We start from the raw sequence: 10,427 nt of genomic DNA, 5'->3' as shown, positions 1-10,427 counted from the left end.
CTCACTCCAGAACGAGGCTCAGACAATAAGAGGGCGGGGCCAATCAGCGGTGGAACGATTTCATTGGTCTGAAGGAGACATTGGGGGCGGGACTTCGGGCAGTGGATCTGGGTATCTAAGCTGATAGTTTTGTCTAAAAAAAAAAAAAAAAAAATATATATATATATATATATATATATATATATATATATATATATATATATATATACACACACACACACACACACACACACAGGGTGGGCAAAATCAAAATAATATTAAAAGTGTCAAAATTGCTGAATACTGAATGTAAAAGCAGGGCTGGGATGTTATTACTGTGTATTTTATTTAGTGGGTAAATATTCTAAGAATAATAAAAAGGTAACTGTATTCAGAATACTGCCTTTAGAAAATGTAACTTGGACTGAACACAGATACTTAATTTCTGTATTCTGAATATGTATTCCATTACATTCGTTACATTCCTGATGAATGCAATCAAAAGACACTACATGTATGCTATAAAAATGATGTAGACACCTGGCCGTCAAACATTTCTGAAATAAAGGGTATTAATAGGGACTTGCCTCACCATTGCTGCGGTCACAGGTTCAGGAAAGGCTTTACACTAGATATTGGAACATTACTGTGAAGACTGGATTGCATACAGCCACAAGAGCATTAGTGAGGTCAGGTACTTGGTATGTTTTAAAACTATTCATGGCAGAAGGGGTACATGCAGGGCCTTGTGACACAAAAAAAACTTGTTTTGATTATCAGATTTATGACTATTTTACCATCATCAAGATTACACACATTATATTGCCAAAAGTTTTCGCTCGTCTGCCTTCACACACATATGAAATTGGGTGAGATCCCATTCTTACTCCTTAAGGTTTAAAATGATGTCGGCCCACCCTTTGCAGCTATAACAGCTTCAACTCTTCTAATAAATAATACATTTTATTTCATGGCGCCTTTCAAAAACCCAAGGTCACCTTACAAAACAGGAAAAAGCAACAATAATAATAAATGTGAATCAACAATCGTTTGAATACGTCAAAATAAAACAACACTAACAGAGTCACGGTAAAACAACAAACCAGTTTAAAGAGAATATGCTTGCTTAAACAGGTATGTTTTCAATAGAGATTTAAAAGAGAGAAGAGAGTCTGCATTCCTAATAACCTCTACATTAAAAAAAATATATATATGTGCATATATATATATGTATATATATATATAACCATCTTTAAAAGGAACAAAATCAATGCTTGCTATTTTCTATTTTAAATCAGCCAATAGTGTGTAAAGACTTACTTTAAAGAAGAACTTGAGAAAGAGCTTCTTCACAAGCACTGAGGTTCCTACTAAAGCCTGAGTAGACTGATAAATCAATGTGATCAGTTATTAATCTCAGCGTTACTGAGCTCTGCTAAAGCCTGAGTAGACTGATAAATCAATGTGATCAGTTATTAATCTCAGCGTTACTGAGCTCTGCTAAAGCCTGAGTAGACTGATAAATCAATGTGATCAGTTATTAATCTCAGTGTTACTGAGCTCTGCTAAAGCCTGAGTAGACTGATAAATCAATGTGATCAGTTATTAATCTCAGTGTTACTGAGCTCTGCTAAAGCCTGAGTAGACTGATAAATCAATGTGATCAGTTATTAATCTCAGTGTTACTGAGCTCTGCTAAAGCCTGAGTAGACTGATAAATCAATGTGATCAGTTATTAATCTCAGTGTTACTGAGCTCTGCTAAAGCCTGAGTAGACTGATAAATCAATGCGATCAGTTATTAATCACAGTGTTGCTGAGCTCTGCTGAAGCCTGAGTAGACTGATAAATCAATGTGATCAGTTATTAATCACAGAGTTACTGAGCTCTGCTAAAGCCTGAGTAGACTGATAAATCAATGTGATCAGTTATTAATCACAGAGTTACTGAGCTCTGCTAAAGCCTGAGTAGACTGATAAATCAATTGTGAAGAAGCCATGAATTGGGGTCCTCATCTAATGAGCATGTTCACTACATGCTGTGCACTGATTCTAAACTAGTTAACCAGCTAGCATTGATAGTGTTTCTTTTGGATATTGCTATCAATGCTTGCTTGTTAACTAGTTATTACTGTGTATTTTATTTAGTGGGTAAATATTCTAAGAATAATAAAAAGGTAACTGTATTCAGAATACTGCCTTTAGAAAATGTAACTTGGACTGAACACAGATACTTAATTTCTGTATTCTGAATATGTATTCCATTACATTCGTTACATTCCTGATGAATGCAATCAAAAGACACTACATGTATGCTATAAAAATGATGTAGACACCTGGCCGTCAAACATTTCTGAAATAAAGGGTATTAATAGGGACTTGCCTCACCATTGCTGCGGTCACAGGTTCAGGAAAGGCTTTACACTAGATATTGGAACATTACTGTGAAGACTGGATTGCATACAGCCACAAGAGCATTAGTGAGGTCAGGTACTTGGTATGTTTTAAAACTATTCATGGCAGAAGGGGTACATGCAGGGCCTTGTGACACAAAAAAAACTTGTTTTGATTATCAGATTTATGACTATTTTACCATCATCAAGATTACACACATTATATTGCCAAAAGTTTTCGCTCGTCTGCCTTCACACACATATGAAATTGGGTGAGATCCCATTCTTACTCCTTAAGGTTTAAAATGATGTCGGCCCACCCTTTGCAGCTATAACAGCTTCAACTCTTCTAATAAATAATACATTTTATTTCATGGCGCCTTTCAAAAACCCAAGGTCACCTTACAAAACAGGAAAAAGCAACAATAATAATAAATGTGAATCAACAATCGTTTGAATACGTCAAAATAAAACAACACTAACAGAGTCACGGTAAAACAACAAACCAGTTTAAAGAGAATATGCTTGCTTAAACAGGTATGTTTTCAATAGAGATTTAAAAGAGAGAAGAGAGTCTGCATTCCTAATAACCTCTACATTAAAAAAAAAATATATATGTGCATATATATATATGTATATATATAAATAACCATCTTTAAAAGGAACAACATCAATGCTTGCTATTTTCTATTTTAAATCAGCCAATAGTGTGTAAAGACTTACTTTAAAGAAGAACTTCAGAAAGAGCTTCTTCACAAGCACTGAGGTTCCTACTAAAGCCTGAGTAGACTGATAAATCAATGTGATCAGTTATTAATCTCAGCGTTACTGAGCTCTGCTAAAGCCTGAGTAGACTGATAAATCAATGTGATCAGTTATTAATCTCAGCGTTACTGAGCTCTGCTAAAGCCTGAGTAGACTGATAAATCAATGTGATCAGTTATTAATCTCAGTGTTACTGAGCTCTGCTAAAGCCTGAGTAGACTGATAAATCAATGTGATCAGTTATTAATCTCAGTGTTACTGAGCTCTGCTAAAGCCTGAGTAGACTGATAAATCACTGTGATAATGGGTCATTAATCTCAGTGTTACTGAGCTCTGCTAAAGCCTGAGTAGACTGATAAATCAATGTGATCGGTTATTAATCACAGTGTTACTGAGCTCTGCTAAAGCCTGAGTAGACTGATAAATCAATGTGATCAGTTATTAATCTCAGTGTTACTGAGCTCTGCTAAAGCCTGAGTAGACTGATAAATCAATGTGATCAGTTATTAATCTCAGTGTTGCTGAGCTCTGCTGAAGCCTGAGTAGACTGATAAATCAATGTGATCGGTTATTAATCACAGAGTTACTGAGCTCTGCTAAAGCCTGAGTAGACTGATAAATCAATGTGATCGGTTATTAATCTCAGCGTTACTGAGCTCTGCTAAAGCCTGAGTAGACTGATAAATCAATGTGATCAGTTATTAATCACAGTGTTACTGAGCTCTGCTAAAGCCTGAGTAGACTGATAAATCAATGTGATCAGTTATTAATCTCAGCATTACTGAGCTCTGCTAAAGCCTGAGTAGACTGATAAATCAATGTGATCGGTTATTAATCTCAGCATTACTGAGCTCTGCTAAAGCCTGAGTAGACTGATAAATCAATGTGATCGGTTATTAATCTCAGCGTTACTGAGCTCTGCTAAAGCCTGAGTAGACTGATAAATCAATGTGATCAGTTATTAATCTCAGTGTTACTGAGCTCTGCTAAAGCCTGAGTAGACTGATAAATCAATGTGATCAGTTATTAATCTCAGCATTACTGAGCTCTGCTAAAGCCTGAGTAGACTGATAAATCAATGTGATCGGTTATTAATCTCAGCGTTACTGAGCTCTGCTAAAGCCTGAGTAGACTGATGAATCAATGTGATCAGTTATTAATCACAGAGTTACTGAGCTCTGCTAAAGCCTGAGTAGACTGATAAATCAATGTGATCAGTTATTAATCTCAGCATTACTGAGCTCTGCTAAAGCCTGAGTAGACTGATAAATCAATGTGATCAGTTATTAATCACAGAGTTACTGAGCTCTGCTAAAGCCTGAGTAGACTGATAAATCAATGTGATCAGTTATTAATCTCAGTGTTACTGAGCTCTGCTAAAGCCTGAGTAGACTGATAAATCAATGTGATCGGTTATTAATCACAGTGTTACTGAGCTCTGCTAAAGCCTGAGTAGACTGATAAATCAATGTGATCGGTTATTAATCTCAGTATTACTGAGCTCTGCTAAAGCCTGAGTAGACTGATAAATCAATGTGATCAGTTATTAATCTCAGTATTACTGAGCTCTGCTAAAGCCTGAGTAGACTGATAAATCAATGTGATCGGTTATTAATCTCAGTGTTACTGAGCTCTGCTAAAGCCTGAGTAGACTGATAAATCAATGTGATCAGTTATTAATCTCAGTGTTACTGAGCTCTGCTAAAGCCTGAGTAGACTGATAAATCAATGTGATCAGTTATTAATCACAGTGTTACTGAGCTCTGCTAAAGCCTGAGTAGACTGATAAATCAATGTGATCAGTTATTAATCTCAGTGTTACTGAGCTCTGCTAAAGCCTGAGTAGACTGATAAATCAATGTGATCAGTTATTAATCTCAGTGTTACTGAGCTCTGCTAAAGCCTGAGTAGACTGATAAATCAATGTGATCAGTTATTAATCTCAGAGATACTGAGCTCTGCTAAAGCCTGAGTAGACTGATAAATCAATGCGATCAGTTATTAATCTCAGTGTTACTGAGCTCTGCTAAAGCCTGAGTAGACCGATAAATCAATTGTGAAGAAGCCATGAATTGGGGTCCTCATCTAATGAGCATGTTCACTACATGCTGTGCACTGATTCTAAACTAGTTAACCAGCTAGCATTGATAGTGTTTCTTTTGGATATTGCTATCAATGCTTGCTTGTTAACTAGTTATTACTGTGTATTTTATTTAGTGGGTAAATATTCTAAGAATAATAAAAAGGTAACTGTATTCAGAATACTGCCTTTAGAAAATGTAACTTGGACTGAACACAGATACTTAATTTCTGTATTCTGAATATGTATTCCATTACATTCGTTACATTCCTGATGAATGCAATCAAAAGACACTACATGTATGCTATAAAAATGATGTAGACACCTGGCCGTAAAACATTTCTGAAATAAAGGGTATTAATAGGGACTTGCCTCACCATTGCTGCGGTCACAGGTTCAGGAAAGGCTTTACACTAGATATTGGAACATTACTGTGAAGACTGGATTGCATACAGCCACAAGAGCATTAGTGAGGTCAGGTACTTGGTATGTTTTAAAACTATTCATGGCAGAAGGGGTACATGCAGGGCCTTGTGACACAAAAAAAACTTGTTTTGATTATCAGATTTATGACTATTTTACCATCATCAAGATTACACACATTATATTGCCAAAAGTTTTCGCTCGTCTGCCTTCACACACATATGAAATTGGGTGAGATCCCATTCTTACTCCTTAAGGTTTAAAATGATGTCGGCCCACCCTTTGCAGCTATAACAACTTCAACTCTTCTGGGAAGGCTTTCCACAATATTTAGGAGTGTGTGTATGGGAATTTTTGACCGTTCTTCCAGAAGCACATTTGTGAGGTCAGACACTGATGTTGGACGAGAAGGTCTGGCTCACAGTCTCCGATCTAATTCATCCCAAAGGTGTTCTATCAGGTTGAGGTCAGGACTCTGTGCAGGCCAGTCAAGTTCTTCCACACCAAACTCCCTCATCCACGTCTTTATAGACCTTGCTTTGTACACTGGTGCGCAGTCATGTTGGAACAGGTAGGGACCGTCCCCAAACTGTTCCCACAAAGTCGGGAGCATGAAATCTCCAAAATCTCTTGGTGCTGAAGCTTTAAGAGTTCCTTTCACTGGAACTAAGGGGCCGCGCCCAACTCCTGAAAAACAACCCCACACCATGATCCCCCCTCCACCAAACTTTACACTCGGCACAATGCAGTCAAACAAGTACCTTCTCCTGGCAACCACCATATCCAGACTCGTCCATCGGATTTACAGAAGGAGAAGCGTGATTGGTCACTGCAGAGAACATGTTTCCACTGCTCTAGAGTCCAGTGGCTGCAGCTGCTCGGCCATGGAAACCCAATCCATGAAGCTCTCTACGCTGTTCTTGAGCTGATCTGAAGGCCACATGAAGTTTGGAGGTCTGTAGTGATTGACTACAGAAAGTTGGTGACCTCTGCACACTATGCCCCTCAGCATCCACTGACCCCGCTCTGTCATTTTACATCGCCGACCACTTCGTGGCTGAGTTGCTGTCGTTCCCAATCGCTTCCACTTGTTATAATCCCACTGACAGTTGACTGTGGAATATTTAGTAGTGAGGAAATTTCACGACTGGACTTGTTCCACAGGTGGCGTCCGATCACGGCACCACGCTGGAATTCACTGAGCTCCTGAGAGCGACCCATTCTTTCACTAATGTCTGTAGAAGCAGTCTGCAGGCCTAGGGGCTCGGCTTTATACACCTGTGGCCATGGAAGTGATTGGAACACCTGAATTCAATGATTTGGATGTGTGACTGAATACATCCAATACTATATGCACTATAGTGAATAAAAACTCACAAAACTCTTGCACGTTCACTCGCGGTTTTGAATAGTAAATAAAATGTCCGTCTCTGTGTTGTAGACATTTCTGTTATGGTTCCTTTCACCACCACTGTAAAGAAAACGTGAGCTGGTAAGGAACCATTCTACAACAACCCACTCTGATTGGCTTTGGTTACATCTCAGTGGCTGTGTTTACATGCAAAGATTTTTGCCAATCTGATTTAATACAATCGGATTACAGATTCAGACTGAGGTGTTTATATGCACACTCTATTCAACTATCTGATGGGAAATCTTCGTTTACATGCTGGCTGGAAGTAATTCGATGCGCTTAGAGTAAACGTTACTATGGCAGCGAACATCATGTGAGGTCCAGTCAGAGTGAGATGAGCAGCAGTGAGCAGTGCTTGTGTTTTTAAAATGATGTCAGACTCAGAAAAACGCCCTTCACCTGTACTTATAAAGGAAGCGGCGAGAGGAAGACTGTTCTGAGACACATAAGCTGGATGTCCGTCCAACTTAAACTTCGTCTCCTCTGCCGACCAGTTTCTGCTCCGCCATGCTCAACATTATAAACCTTTCGTTATGACGCGGCGCGCGTGCGCAGTATGTTCTTACACGTTCCGATTGAAATGCAGTCGGATTCAGGTGTTTACACAGATATTATTCTTCTATTTAACAGATTATTTACAGTTACCCACCTCGTTCAATCAGATAGAAATTGTACTCTGAATGGCCTCAATTGGTCTAGACCAGGGTGGCCAACCCGTGGCTCTTTGCCTGCACATGTGTGGCTCTTCTATTTACAAGTATATATATATATATATATATATTCTATATATATATTTTTGGTCACACACTTGTAGCATACGTTATGTATTTGAGTCACTGCTTGAATATTTTCCGTGCTGGAAGAAGCCAAAATCTGTTGCCACGGTGATGCTACAACTCCGCCCCTCCCCCTGCAAGGAGAACGTCGCAGCAGAACCATGCGCTGAGCCAGGCTACTAGCTATCCAACCGCCGAAACATGGCAGCGTTGGGGAAATGTAAAGCCAAACAAAAATACGAAGATGAACACAGAATCTTCTTACCAGAGTGGGAGGATTTGTATTTTTTTATTGAGCAGAAAGGGAAGCCGTTCTGTTTGATATGCCAAACTTCGTTATCCAATTTTTTAAAGCTTCCAATCTTCAGCGCCACTTTACCTCACTTCATGCCAACGTGCACCAGGAGTTTCCCAAAGACACCGAACTGCACCAGCACAAGCTGAACACTTTGAAACGTCAGTCAGACGAACAGACTCAGTTGTTTCAGAAGTTAACAAAACAGTCAGAAATGGTCACACTTGCATCCGATCAACTGGCATGGAAAATCGCTCGTGCTAAAAAGCCAGACAGTGAGGGGGAATTTGTGAAAAATTGTCTCAGCGATGCCATTTCAATCTTATCTCCATTTGAAACGAATAGTATCAGAGCTCCAGTCGTCCCGACATACAGTCGAACACAGAATATCAGACATTAACAGTGCAACTGAGACACAGTTATACTCTGATCTTGAGAAATGAGCTTTTGAACTCTTGAACCAAGTGAAGTTGTTCCTGGAAGAGAAACACAAAGACTGTCCTGAGCTTTCTGATCCCCAGTGGATTTTAGATCTGGCTTTTATGCTGCACCACTTGGACAGACTGAACCTTGATCTCCAGGGGAAATTAAAGATGCTACCTGATCTACTGCAGTCAGTATTTGCATTTGTTAACAAACTCAAGCCGTTTAAAACTCATCTTAAAAAGGGAGAACTAACACATTTCCAGTCTGTGTCAAATGCAAGTGCCCAATCAGCTCAGGTCCTAAAAGGGAGAACTGCACACGATGCAACACTTCTTGAAAGTCTGCAACAGAACTTTGAGGACAGACTCCATGATCTACAGCTGAAAAGGCCACAAATTACATTCCTTGATAACCCCTTTGCTGCTGGTTCAGACTGTTTGAAAGCCCCGTTGGTGACAGATGAAGCTACATCTCAAATGGAGATGACAGACTCAGGTCTGTTCTGAGTGAGGGAAGACTGGAATTTTGGAAAATTGGGCCTGTGGAGAAGTATGCCACTGTAAAACAAGTTGCACTGAAGCTCCTGTCAATGTTCGGCTCAACCAATGTTTGTGAATCAGTATTTTCCACCCTGAAACACGTGAAATCGAAGCATCGCTCTGTTCTTACTGACACACATGTGAAAGAACTGCTTCGACTGAATACAAGCCAGATTTGAAATGGATCGTGGAAAACAAAGAAAGCCAGAAGTCCCACTAAACTCATCTACATGACAAAATGGGCTTAAAAACTATAAATGCTTGTGTAAATACAGCCTGTGGCTCCTAGTAGTAATGAGCATTTTTTTCTGGCTCTTGGTGTCTGAAAGGTTGGCCACCCCTGGACTAGACTGTTCCGATTGAGGTGTTTACATGGACGTATTCTATTCCGATTGAGCTATTATTCGGATTATTAACGGATTATTAGGCTGCATGTAAACGCGACTAGTGACTAAATACACTGCTCAAAAAAATAAAGGGAACACTCTAATAACTCATCCTAGATCTGAATGAATGAAATATTCTCATTGAATACTTTGTCCTGTACAAAGTTGAATGTGCTGACAACAAAATCACAAAAAAATCAATGGAAATCAAATTTATTAACCAGTGGAGGCCTGGATTTGGAGTCACACACAAAATTAAAGTGGAAAAACACACGACAGGCTGATCCAACTTTGATGTGATGTCCTTAAAACAGGTCAAAATGAGGCTCAGTATTGTGTGTGGCCTCCACGTGCCTGTATGACCTCCCTACAATGCCTGGGCATGCTCCTGATGAGGTGGCGGATGGTCTCCTGAGGGATCTCCTCCCAGACCTGGACCAAAGCATCCGCCAACTCCTGGACAGTCTGTGGTGCAACGTGGCATTGGTGGATGGAGCGAGACATGATGTCCCAGATGTGCTCAATCGGATTCAGGTCTGGGGAACGGGTGGGCCGGTCCATAGCTTCAATGCCTTCATCTTGCAGGAACTGCTGACACACTCCAGCCACGTGAGGTCTAGCATTGTCCTGCATTAGGAGGAACCCAGGGCCAACCGCACCAGCATATGGTCTCACAAGGGGTCTGAGGATCTCATCTCGGTACCTAATGGCAGTCAGGCTACCTCTGGCGAGCACATGGTGGGCTGTGTGGCCCTCCAAAGAAATGCCACCCCACACCATTGACCCACTGCTAAACCGGTCATGCTGAAGGATGTTGCAGGCAGCAGATCGCTCTCCACGGCGTCTCCAGACTCTGTCACGTCTGTCACATGTGCTCAGTGTGAACCTGCTTTCATCTGTGAAGAGCACAGGGCACCAGTGGCGAATTTGCCAATCCAGCTGTTCTCTGGCAA

Source organism: Pygocentrus nattereri, chromosome 3 (assembly GCF_015220715.1).
Source record: "Pygocentrus nattereri isolate fPygNat1 chromosome 3, fPygNat1.pri, whole genome shotgun sequence".
NCBI lineage: Eukaryota > Metazoa > Chordata > Actinopteri > Characiformes > Serrasalmidae > Pygocentrus > Pygocentrus nattereri.
The sequence above is the reverse complement of the archived record's forward strand: the minus strand, read 5'-3'. Positions refer to the sequence as shown.